Source organism: Apodemus sylvaticus, chromosome 8, assembly GCF_947179515.1.
Source record: "Apodemus sylvaticus chromosome 8, mApoSyl1.1, whole genome shotgun sequence".
In the NCBI taxonomy this organism is placed as follows: Eukaryota; Metazoa; Chordata; class Mammalia; order Rodentia; family Muridae; genus Apodemus; species Apodemus sylvaticus.
This window is the reverse complement of record NC_067479.1, coordinates 67,799,068-67,812,559: the sequence shown is the minus strand read 5'-3', so window position 1 is coordinate 67,812,559 and position 13,492 is coordinate 67,799,068. Positions and strand designations below refer to the sequence as shown.

General features: G+C 46.2%; 1 pseudogene; it reads left to right on the top strand.

The window, feature by feature from the left end:
* Positions 1-9,090: 9,090 nt before the first annotated feature.
* Positions 9,091-10,212, top strand: LOC127690700 (eukaryotic translation initiation factor 4B-like; annotated as a pseudogene).
* The last annotated feature ends 3,280 nt before the right edge of the window (positions 10,213-13,492 follow it).

Genomic DNA, 13,492 nt, shown 5'->3' with positions numbered 1-13,492 from the left:
ATCCATGGTTCATTGAACTTTCTGTAATTAAAAAAAAAATCTGGTTATGCCCTGCTTGTGCCTATTCCTCTTGCCTTTTGAATAACAGAACAGTCATGGCCTCTGAAGGGCAGTCCAGTGTGGTGAGGCCAAAGGTCTGGAGCAGATTCTGGCAGCTTTGGGTGCCTACAGGGACTCTCTGGAGCAAGCCTGAGAAAGGGGAGGGGCCGAGAGGGCCGGACAAGGCTGCTGGGGGAGCGTCACAGGACAGGATTCCACAGGGCTTCTCCTGCTTAAAGGGCCAAGAACACTGGGTTGTAAAAAGTTCCCAGCGTGTTGGGAGGACTGCAGCCAGCATAGGAGGATGCCCCTAGAGTGCCCACTTACCCTCCTCCCTCCGCACAAATCAACTGACACGTCTTCGCTTTCTCAAAAATTTTTGTTTATTAATTAAGAAGCCCTCACGTACCTTTGATTTGAGTGTCTTCCAGGGTTAAGAATTGGAAATTAGAGACTGGAGATATGGCTAAGCCATAAGAGCACTGCTGCTCTTCCAGAGGAACCAGGTTCAAATCCCAGGACCCACATAGCTCCCAACTGTCATTAACTCCAAGATCTCACATCCTCACACAGATAACTGATGCACAGTAAGAGTGCAAAGCACCGATGCACATAAAATAAAAATAAATAAATAAAGTAACATTAAAATACTTTAAAACATTGGAAACTATTAATTCTCTTCCCAACAACTGAAGGTACTCATGTTAAAGATGTTGAGTGTAAAACCTCCACACTGTGAAAGAGTGATTCAGTGATTTGAGATAAGGTCTTCCATATAGCCCAGGCTGCCTGGAACTCACTATGTAGCCCAGGCTAGGCCTCAAACTTCCAGCAATCCTCCTGCTTCAGCTTCCCACATGCAGGGATTATAGTTGTAAACCACCTGTTCCCGCTATAATATCGTGAAGCTTTGCTGAGGATTCCACTCTGACAGCCATGTTATCTCCTATAGCTGCATGTCTTCAACATTTACACCCAGAATCAAGGGGCCTAGATGCAAATCATAAATGTCTAGAACAAGAAATTAAAAAGATATGTTCTTTTTTTAAAAAATTATTTTATTTATGTGAATGCATTGTAGCTGTCTGTCTTCAGACATACTAGAAGAGGGCATCAGATCCCATTACAGATGGTTGTGAGCCATCATGTGGTTGCTGGGAATTGAACTCAGGACCTTTAGAGGAGCCATCAGTGCTCTTAACCACTGAGCCATCTCTCCAGCCCCTAAAAAGTAATGTTCTAAAAACCTAAGTGAAAAATGACAGTGGCCTTTTAAGACTGTTTACAAACATAAAAAAACTTGAATTTTAATCTCAGCCATCTTGACATATAGGTCATTTAGAAAAGTCATACAATCCTGGCCTAGTTTGGATTCAAGAGACGGAAAAAGCCAGCCACCGACTGTCATTTGTAACAATAATATAAATTTGCTATGTGTGCATGTATGTGTGAAGACTGATTCCAGGATGTTTTGAGCAGAATGGGCTGCATATATGTGGGTAGTTCACACAGGATTCTGCAGGGTTTAGCTTGCTTGAGCCCACGCAGAATCAAGCAAAACCAACTTAGAATCAGTTCTAGTGCATGCTCAGTGGTTTCTGATGAGAGCCTACTCTGTCATCTCTGAACTGAGTCTTGTAATTCTCACCTCTGAGGAACAAAAGGACATCACATAGCATGTAACACCTGCACCTATAAATACATACTCCAACTCCTATTTAGATACTTTTAATCTGTTCAATATAAAGAAATGCATATATTTATGTAAACAAATACATCAAACAGAGGGAGAACCCTAGAAGTAACTTAGGGGTACGATTCTTGATTTTTCTTCCACTGGCCAATCAAGTGTTACACTTTGCCTGATGTCTTTTCAACTGGCTCCCTCTGTTCCCTGATCAGTACTTTCTCTGTGTGCCGGGCCTGCTGGAGCAGTCTCGTTTCTTTACACTGTGGTTTTATAACCCACAACGGTTCTCTCGTCCTTGAGTCTCTCTGGCATGGCTGGTCATGTGGAGGCTTCCCTTGGATGGATCCAGATTCAGGGAATCAGAGTGAGAGTTGGTCCTGAGGCTGAACACTGGAATCTTTGATGGGCATGCACTGTGTTCCAGCGCGGGCGCGCGCACATACACACACACACACACACACAACTCCATATCCTCTCATCAATAACTTTATACTCTGAACAATTAATTTTATTGTTATGTTTAATTTTGACTGATACTGAATCACTTCATCTAGCTTTTCTTTTTATTTATTTATTTATTTATTTATTTTTTATTCGATATAATTTGTTTACATTTCAAATGATTTCCCCTTTTCTAGCCCCCATCTAGCTTTTCTATCCAGTTCATTACATTCACATACAGCAAGCACACAATTTTAAGTGTCTACGTCAACAAACCATCACCCAGGTAAGAAGGTCAGAAGTTCTCTTCCTCGGGACATGGGTTGCACCTGGTGTTGAGCCTCATAGACATGAAATTATACAGTGTGGAATCTTTTGTGTCTGCCTTTCCTTCTACATGATGACCACTGTTGTGTCTTTTAATTGTGGTGGGGGTATTTCATTGTAGGACTCCTAATTATCTATACTACTGCTGATGGACAGCTGGGATATTTTCCATTTTATACTTTCAAGGACATTTGAAAAGGCCTCTTGGGGAATGTGGCACTCAGTTCCCTCAGATGGCGCTCCAGGGGCTGGATTACCATATTCCGGCAGGATTGTTTAGAATTCAGTAGCCAGCCATTTTGACACTTGGGGCTTTTAGGAGAAGTAGCAGTTACAATTTAGCTGGCAGATGAAGGCAAGGCTTGCAAATGTGTGTGTGTGTGTGTGTGTGTGTGTGTGGTTTTGTCTGGGTCTGGAGATGGAACCCAGAGCCTCACCCACACTAAGTGTTCCACTACTGAGCCACATTCTGGCCCAGGCAGATAGGCTTTTAACCACAGAAAATAATGTATGAAGAAACACTTTTGGAAAGTTGGGGAGAAATCAAAAGCAATTTCTCTGCAAATAACTTAGAATAGTTCAAATCAAAATGCATTAAAAAATTCAGAATAGATGGGAAGAATATCGGTGTCGTTCAGTTCTGTGAGTGATTCTATAATAAACCACAGAAACTGTTGAGAAACAGGCCATTTAGACTTGTTCTGGAGCAGGCGGGGCTCTGAGTTCAGCCGAGGTGTCTTTCCTGTAAACAGCTACCATTCCGGAATCTCAAGGCCAGAGCACTTCATTGCAGCTAATGGGGGTCAGAGGTCAGTCTTCAAGATTTAAACTATTTTGCTTATGTGTGTGGCACACTGTTAATGAGTGAACACCCAAGCGCTGACCTGAGTGGGTTTGTAAGGGAAGGGTTTTAACCTCCTTTGGTAATATTGACTGAGAAGGGTGTGTCTTTTACTGTCAACCTGACAGGCCCTGAATCACCTGGGAAGAGTCTTGATGAAGGATTGTCTACATTGGGTTGGACTGTGCACATGTCTTAATTAAGTCCACTGATGGAGGAACCGCTCCACTATGGGTGGGATCATCCCTTAGGTCTTGAACTGTATGGAGACGAAATCACAGTGCGCACTGTCAAGCAAGCCTGCCTTTCTTTCTTTCCGTTCCTGGCGGTGCGTGTGATGGGACTTAGCTGTTTGAAGCTCTTGCCTTCCTCACAATGATGGAATAACATCCTGGAACTAGAGTTGAAACAAACTCTGTCCTTCCTGAGGTTGCCTTTGTCCGGATATCTTATCGCAACAAAAAGAAATGAAACTAGGACACTGACTGAGCATCTATTAGAAACACCTGCGGCCAAGTGTCCCAGGAGGAAGCTTTAGATCATACTTTTTAGATAATTTTGTAAATCAAATGAAGTTCCAGAGTGCGGATTGTCTACTTGTGATATCCTATCAGGGTTTAAGCATTTTAGATTTGTACGCCAGGACCATAGATGGGTGTTAGGATGCTTGCCTGCTCTGTGAGACGCTCTGCATTGGACTCATGGCACTGCAAACAAAAGGAAAATAAGGGCAGGTAGCATACAGGAGGATCTCTGGGGTGTCAGAATAGATTGTGGAACATGCACCTGAGAAAGGCTGGGGTGCAGCTCCCAGCAGGGCACCTAGGATGTCCAGGCTTTAATCCCTACACTGGAAGAAGGAAAGAACCAAATACCCATGGCATGAGCTGAAGCTGTTCTTGACAGAATTTGCAAAGCTCCCTCCCGATTTGCAGGGATGTGGAGATGAACCCCGGGGTGGGGCTTGGGTGGTATTGACTTAGACACAGTTCTTTCTTTTGACTGACGGATCAAAACCTGGTGCGGCTTTCTAGAGCCTTTTCTCATGAAGGAGGCGTGGTTATGTGGTTACAGTAACTGCTTATGGGTGTGAAAGGGGGATTCCAAAATAAAACATGGTCCAGTCGTCTGCTTTAACCAAACGTTTATTTGAAATGGGTTTGTGCAGACATACACCAGTTAACAGGACTGTTCAAAGCTACTGATCAATAAAACCAATATACAAGGAGACATCCTTGGCCTGGATTCCCTTCCAGGAAGGAGACGAACTTCATAACACCATATGTTGTCATGTAAACAACCAGAGATTAACAGCACTGAAAGTCACTACACTCCCAGAGAGAGGGAACAAAGACCTGCAAGTGTCCTGGAAGTGCCTACTTGTCCTCTGGGAATGAGTTTAACAAGGCCCAGCCAGCTTCCCCTTGCATGGCTAGATTAAGACCCATCCTTGGTAAACCGCAGTGGAGCAGTCTCAGAAGAGAGGGAACAGGGAACAGGGGGCTCTTGGCTTTACTGACGCCAGAGACACATCCTCTCTGTGGGCCAGTGACAGGTGGGCTGTGAGTCTCTCCCCTGTGGCTGACCATTGCTGTGCAAGCTGCATTGCTTTGGGAAGGGTAAGGCCCAGAGAGAGGAGTCCTGGTGCTGGTCTGCTCTTGGCCAGTCCTAGCAAGAAGGGAAAGGGAGCAGGAGGCTCAGGCCTTACAGAGACTTTGTGACTGGAAACCAGACAAGTCTTTACCAGCACAGGATCTTTGTAATTGCCGTAGGATAATTGTCCATAGTTATGGGATATGCTGTTGGGATCTTGCTGGAAGGAGAGAAACTCCATGACCAGGCAGGTTGCCTTTTTTTTTTTTTAAATTGGTGTTTGCTGTTTGCCCTGTAAGCACACACCCAGCTGCCTCTAGGAACACAGCTAGATCCAGTCCAACCTCATAGCTCTTTAGCTTTTCTCCTTCCTACTTCACACAGGAAATCAGAAAATCTTACCTGTACAAAGCTCTTATTTGTTTTATTTTATAGGATCTGGCTTGGGGCCCAGGCTGGCCTCCCACTCCTGATTTGCCTGCTCTGGCGTCCCAGAGTGCTGGGATCACAGGCATGCACCACCAGGAAGGGCTCCCGGCTTTTGATAAACCCTCTTGACCCCTGCTTTCCAGGGCAGGATTGTTTGGGTAGTGATGCTATTTCAACTTTCTTCTTCCTATTTCTGCCATAAATCACAGCCACCTGACACTTTGTTCCTGATTTCTCAAACAAACGGTCTCCTTCCTTTCTTGAGCCAGGTCAGAAGAAATGCCCAGGAGCTAATCCTGTGAGCCTGTTTGTCTTGGTCTGATGCCTGGGAGAGGGAGCGGAGGAGATATCTCAGAGGCAGCGAGAGCAGGAGCTTGTCGTCTGAAAAGGAGCCAGCCCCGGGTGGAAAAAGAATCGCCCCTTTGTCTCCTCTCCCTGGGGACTGTTGAGGTGCTCTAAGGTTCAGCTGGGCTGAGGCCGGGCTGATCTCTCCTCTGTTTGCTCACAGTGTTGCTCTGCAGCTTCTGACCATTGAGATTGATGTTGCTTCTCCACTTTCCTTTTCCCACCCAAGAAAATCACTCATCCTAGGTGAGTGGGAGTGAGGGCGGGGCGGGGTGGGGCCCTAAAAAAAAACAGGACACACATAGTCTGAGAAGCTCATGGAAAGGGAAGCAACAGACAAGGGTCCTGAGGAAAAACGCAGGAATGAAGAATACCACGCACTGTGTTGAGTACTGGTCTTTCTTTTTTAGGGAAACTTAATAGTCCACTGTGGGAATCCTGGACCTCTGCTACCAGTGGAAAACCCCTTATGGTTACCTTCTATTAAGGCTAGCCTGAGCTATCTGCCCTCCTGGATGGATTATAGATAACAGTCGAGAAGCCAACATAGAATTACCAACACAGTCAACTGACGCATCCTTTCTTATTTTGAGGGGCCTTTATTTTAAAATTATAAAAATTATATTTAACTTTCCCATTGTTGTTACATTTGTTCATTTAAGCAGGTGCATGCAGAGAGTATGACAGGACGGCCACATCTGTTCTGTTTGTTCTTTGAAATAGTCTTCCTATGTAGCCCAGGCTGGCCTAGAACTCACTGTGTAGCCCAGGCTGATCTCTAATGCTGGTTCCTCAGCTTCCTGGGGGCTGGGATCACAGGTGTGCACCATCACACCTGTCCTTTTGGGTTGATCTGATAAACCTATTTCTTTGCTAAGTTATCACTTTAGGCCTGTCTGGCCAGATTCCCTGATCAGTTTTTAAAGACCCCGGGAGATGAAGGCAACATTTCCAAAGCTGAAATCACTCCTTGTATTACTATGGGACAATGACCCGGGCAGTAATTCAAACCCTGGCTGAACTATGCAGCCCTTTCATATGTTCCGCACAAAGACCGCCTCATCTGACCTCTGTGTTGCAGACCCTTGACTTTCAGCTTGAGGCATACTCTCAGGACAAGAACAGCTGATGGAAATAATCTTCCTTATGACTCAAAAGAAAAGCTCATTATTATAACAAGTGAGAGATTACGGATGATAGCTTTCTTTATTTAAAAAAAAAATCCATCTGAAAGCCTACATATCCATTTACATGTTCATGTTCTTGATACCTAATTTCACTTAAAAAAACGAAACAAAAAACAAAACAGAAACCATTCACTGATTGGGAACATAAGCAGCTCAATGGCAAACACTGGCCCAGCATTCACAAGGCCCTGAGTTCCAGCAAAACAAACATACAATAAAACACTTTTCAGGAGGCAAAGAGCATCAGATGTTCACAGGCAGCTTCAATACACAGTGAGTTCAAAGCCAGTCTGGACTACATAAGAACGTGTCTCAGGACAACAACAAAATCATTCATTGCTTCTTGATTGGTCATAATTGATTTCCATCGTATGCACCTGAAGGCTTGTCAAAGAAAAGAAAATGCTCAGCTGGGCTCTGCGGAAGCCCGGGGTCACCATCTAGCGTGTTTCTTTATAAATGATGAAGAAGCCGCATCCCCTGCCCCAGGGCACAGTTATCTAGTTCGCTGTTGGTCTTTGTGTTTGCATGAGTGTTGGGAGATGGGAAAAATAACACTGATCTAGAAACCTGGACAGTTCTTCACTGAGACAGAGCAGACACATCAGCTCTGTCTCCAGGACATCACACAGAGGACCCTGCCCTGTTAGGTGGTGCTAATCCAGGCAGCCCGGTAGACATGGGGAGGGTATAGTCTCCAGGGATGGTGGGATAGGGTGTGCTGTCCACACTGCTGCCTTCCCCCTAGGTGTGGGGAGCGTAGCAGAATCCAGAAACAAGTTGAAAGGATACTGGCTGGACTATTTACAGTTTCAAGAACGGGATCTAGACAGACAGAAGAGCCTTCTGTGAGCTGACTTAGCCCTAAACCCAGTGTAGCTAGATCCAGAGGCAGCCCTGGAAGTGCTGACCGAATCTGACCTGCCAGTGCAAGGGTCACAAACTATTTGACAGGAGTGACATGTCCCATATGACATTTCCACTGAGCTGACAGACAATGTGTGCAACCTAGTCCGGGTCTATTCGATTCTCCAGGGAAGGGTTGTGTGTGAGACACTCTGACCTCAATTTAAAGACAGGACAAATGACACAGCTCCCCTGTGGGCCCTGCATAAATAGTATACATCACACACCATGACAGCTGCCTTGCCTAGAAACCCAATTTAGTCATTTGGCTAGGAGAAAGCTTAATCAGGAGAGAAAGAAAATAGAAAACCATCCCTCCCAGAAATGAAATGCTTTCTCCTGCCTGTATACCTCATTATTGCAGAGACTGTTTAGTCTACTTCTCAAAAGAAGAAAATATGCTCCGGGAAAATGCACACTGTAATGTCAAAAGACAAGAAAACAAAACAAAACAAAATCTCCAAACAAACACTTATATTTGCTAATCTGATTTAGGGCCTGAGAGAGAGAGAGAGAGAGAGAGAGAGAGAGAGAGAGAGAGAGAGAGAGAGAGAGAGAGGGCTAGGTGTCAGACAAAAAGCTGAATTTTAATTTAGTCTTTCCAAACTGGTTTAGCTTCCAAATGAAAATGAGTAGTGAGGGGGGCCTTTGAGGGAGCACTCCTTCCCCTCCTGACATGGCAGCCTTAGCAAGAAAAGAAGATAAAGAAGGGGAAGACCACATCCGAAACAAGGTTTAGAGCTGAAAATGGGGGAAGGGAGCACTGGTCTCCAAGCCAGGCAGTCAGGCTGATGATTTAACAGATGATCTGGCACAGTAATGATGACATGTGCATAGGGCACCTCAGATAGACTGTTCCATCCTCCCACTGCCCCAAGGGCTGCTGAGGAACTAAATATCAACTGGCGTTGTCTGCCCAAATCCTCACCCTATCTGTTTTCCTAGGGAACCTGCCCTAAGACATGACAGAAGACGCCATTAAAGAATTCTTCGAGGATGAGCTATCAGTGCTGTACACTTGCCAAGTGACCCCAACAACCCAGACAGGTTGTAAGGTTTGGCTGGGAGTGTTAGGGAACCTGAGTGCTCCAGTCGGTGCTCAAGGATTGGCAAGGACCCTCTAGGTAATGAGTATTCTGAGTGGAAGTCACTGATGGAGCACTGAGCAAAGACAGGATGATCGTTCTTCTGGGCAAGAAAGACTTTCACAAAACGGATACAGAGAGGAGGGCCTGTCCAGATGCAGACATGTTGGAGGACTAGCCTCCTGGAAGAACTGATGCTAGCTTTGGAGAAAAGTTACAGTTCCAAGCAGCATCAGGATGGCTTTCAGATGGCTATGCTGAGATATGGGTCACCATGAGTGCCAGGATAGCTGTGACAACAGAGACAGCAGGGACTATGAGTGTATGAGTCCAGGATAGGCAGTGGCAGGAGAGCATTTGGTAGTGGGGACTGTAGGGATGGTGACTACAGATGAGGTGAGGACCACTATGACGACAGTTATGACAGACGGGGTCACTGATCATCATGGAACACCAGAAATTATTACTCGCAGGGTGGTTATAGGTGTGATAACAGAGGTTCTCCCCCAACCCCCACCCCAACCCCCCAAAATCCAAACTGAATGCCTCAGAGTACTCCTAAGTAAGACGATGCCTCTGCTGCACCTCCCAGGCCAGTTGAGTGGCTTCTTTCTATCTTTGGAGGGGCAAAGCCTGTTGACACAGCTGCTCGAGAAACAAGAGGAGTGGCTAAGAGGGAGCAGGAGATGCTGCAGCATCAGCTAGACGAGCCAGAACTAGATGGCCGGTCCCAGCAGAGACACCTAAGTTGGCCTGGTGAACTCAGAAAAGAACCGTTGAAGACAGGAAGTGAGTCATTGCAGACTGGGGCCTCAGCCACATGGGGCAGATTCATGAAGGAGAGAGAGTGGGAAGTCTCTAGAAAATGAAGCACTTCATAAAGAAGACTGTCCTTCTCCAACCACTAAATCTCAGAAACCCAATCAGCCTCTAAGGGTAATGTCAGCCCCTTCACCAAAGGAGAATGGGGGTGGGGTGGGGGGGGACGGTAAGCAATGATTTGGCCCTCCTTCTGGATCTCAGAGCTCAGACACAGGGCAGCAGTTCCTACAAGTGATGGGAAGTAGCTTTGGCTCAGCCATCTGAAGAAGGAAAAGAAAGGAAGTAAATAAAATAGATGGGGTGTCCCCAAAGAGCATCTCCTGCTGTGGTCCTGGAGATGGAGGGGGCAAATACCACTGGAAGGAGTTGGACAGGAGAGACAGCAAAAAGGATCAAGACTCCAGACCTGCACCTGAGCCAAACAATCCAAGGAGAACCCAAGCAAGCAAGCACACTGCCGTCTCCATGGATGGTGGAGACGAGAAGGTGGGAGACAGCCATACTTAGCAGACCCCCACAACCTGTGCTCTCTCCTAGTCTCTCTATCCTCGGATGTTCTAGAGCAAATCAAACTACTCTTGTGTATCCTGATTTTGTCCCGTCTAAACACTTTTGAATACGTGCACGTTTTTTTCCAAAGCCTTGTCACTTTGGTCATCTCATGTTCTCAGTGATACTGTTAGCCTCCCCAAAGTAGTCCCTAAGTCACACACCTGTTCTAAAAGGCATTTTATCTTGGCCACTACAGCTGTGGCCTTTGGAATTTCTGCTTTTTTCAAGCAAGCCAGCATTCTTGTACCCTCTTCCCTGACCCCATCTGTGGCTTCCTGCTGTTGTCACTTCTTGGAGAACAGAAAATTCAAATGATGGACTTGGGTGGTGCATAGGGGTACATGAATGAGGACAGCCGAGTTGGAGGCCCTCGTCTTGATTGGGGTGTTTAAAGTTTCTGTCAGTCTCCTTCACGGGAACCCCACACCGGTACATGGGTTTATAATGTGACCTACGCTGTGTGGTTTTCTGCTTAGAAGGGTTGGTTTCTTAACTGCTCTTGAGAATTATTGAGAATAATGCAAAGAACTATTGACCAAGGTCCTGGATTCTCCTGCAATACAGGACCCTGACCTGTCTGCTTTGATATACACCTTTATAGGGGTCAGCTCCAAAGATGGCAAGTTTCACTGTTGCAGGAAGTCAGGGTACCTGCAGATTAATGATACCTTGGTCTTAGTGTGCAAGCGTTGGTATAGTGTGCTGCAGCCATGGGCACAGCAAATTGCTTATCCAGTGGACTTGACTGGCTAGTAGCTAGGATGTAGGCTTTTAGAGTTGTACAAAAATACAACTTTGGTTGTAGACACTTGCCCTTGACAAAAGAAAGCTGTGGTATCCTCATCTCCTACTTTGTTCTGTTAAATAAAAGCAGGGATGACTTATTTCCTGCTCCTGAAAATATGTAAAATTTGTGCAAAAATATTTTTCTATGAAAATGATTTGTAATTTGTAGACGTTATTTGGGAGATGTCTTGAGGTGTGAAAATTGGTTGAGGGTTTTGGTTTGTTTTTTTTTTTCCAAATAAATCCAGTCTTTAAAGTTGAGAAGAAGAAGAAGAAGAAGGAGAAGGAGAAGGAGAAGGAGAAGGAGAAGGAGAAGGAGAAGGAGAAGGAGAAGGAGAAGGAGAAGGAGAAGGAGAAGGAGAAGGAGAAGGAGAAGGAGAAGGAGAAGGAGAAGGAGAAGGAGAAGGAGAAGGAGAAGGAGAAGGAGAAGGAGAAGGAGAAGGAGAAGGAGAAGAAGAAGAAGAAGAAGAAGAAGAAGAAGAAGAAGAAGAAGAAGAAGAAGAAGAAGAAGAAGAAGAAAAGACAGGCAGGAAGACAGGGGAGGAGAGAGAGAGAGAGAGAGAGGGAGAGAGAGAGGGAGGGCAGGGGCAGTTGTGGGGAGTCTAGGGCACATTCAGTTGGCTTTCTTTTCCTCCCTACAGTTCTGCCCCAGTCTCTCTGGGATGCAATTTAGATGTCCACCATGGCTGGCTCGCTGATTTGAGGCACACTTCCTGCCATTTCTCCCGAGTGGTATAATCAGTCAGGATTCCAGTTTGCAAGGGGCACACTAGATTTTCTTACTTGCCTCGGGGAACAAAGAGAGGTCACTTCCAAAATTCTTGTTAATTGTACCACCCTGTCCCCTTTCAAGCCATCTTAGCAGCCTGGTCACTTCCCAAGTGAGAATCAGTTTTCTTACTCAGTGCAAACGGTATCTACGGTTTCTCAGCCCTCGGTCATCCCGACGTTCCAGAATTAAGGGACGAGGAGGCAAAGCGTGGCGGCCTTTCGTTCCCTGAATGCAGCACCTTGTGCAGCTCAGCCATCTCTGGGCTGCTTTAGTTTCTAAGCTCACACAGCGTCCCAGCAGTATGGTACCACGTTACCCAGTAACAGGGCATTCACCTTAAGCCATCCAAAAATCTGGGGGTTTGGAGTTTGGGAGCCAAAGGAAAGGGAAGAAAAGGTACTAGCAGGCCTGTGTTTTCTGAGGGGCCCCCATTCTCCCATGCAGGCTTGGGGCTCCCAGGTTCTGTTCCAACTTAGAGTGGGGCGCTGCAGTGGAAGACGCTGGAAATGAGCGCTCCTTTCCTTAGAGCCTAAGCCACTGTTCAGAGAGAAGGGCCTTGGGTCTAAAACTTGTTGGATACAGAAAAAAGACCATATTCGGGAGGCAGAGGAATTGCTGAGAGTTTGAGGCTAGCCTGGACTACAAAGCATGTTTGAGGTTAGACTGGCATACAGTGTAAGACTATGCTTCAAGAAAATCCACCAACTCAAAAAAAAAAAGAAAATCTATGGGATGAGGTGTGGTTTCTGCTACAGTGTACATGAGCTGATCATAACAACTGTCGGTCAAGAATAGTGCGTGAGAACTTCCACAGAGACCTGGTGAAAATGTCCTCTGTGCCTGCCTCCGGAGGCTTATGTCCTCTGTCACCTTCCAGGGAGATCTGGGGTCCTCTTCCTCACCACTCTCTGCCTTGTGCTATCTCCTCCGCTCGCCCCGATTCTAGACTCTCAGGGGGGCAGCTTTGTTCTTCCAGTGCACAGACACCATTATAAACTCACTTCCAAGCTGTGGGAAGTTTAGAATGTGCTCTGAGCATCCAGGAAGCAGATGCTGGTTCTGAGAGGCCATCAGAGGCCAACAGAAATGGTGTGCAGAGCCTGCTACCCTCACCCACAGGATCCCATCGGAGAAGGACGGCTAAGTAAGGCTTGGTATGGGACAGCTACTTCCCTTTAGTTATGGAGTTATAGGGCAGCAGTGGGGCTGAGTAGGGCTGTGAGGAAAGATTTCTGACATCCACATCTGAATGTATAGAGGAACAAAGACACACAGGACATGGATGGGTAGCTATCAGCTGTGAGGCATGGCACCTAGGCCCGGCTGTGCAGATTCAAGGATGACAGCACAGGTAGCAATGGTAAGACTGAAGGCCCGCCCGCACCTAAAACAGATGCAAGGCGTGGGACGACGCTGGCTGGTTGCCTTGCTGAGGCTGTGGCTGAGAGAGCCAAAGAAACATTCTCAGGTTTACCTCTCAGCCGTAAGTTTTTCTGATTTCACTGCAATCAAGAAGTTTACGCCAACTTCAGACAAACAAAACGGGAATCAAAGTGAGCGAGCAGTCTGCGGAAAGCGAGGCTTGTATGATCTGTGCATGCACCAAACAGGAAGTAAGTGTACCCTGTTCCAATTACACAGGACTGGTCTCTTGTAACATAATGCCCCTTTCCTCTC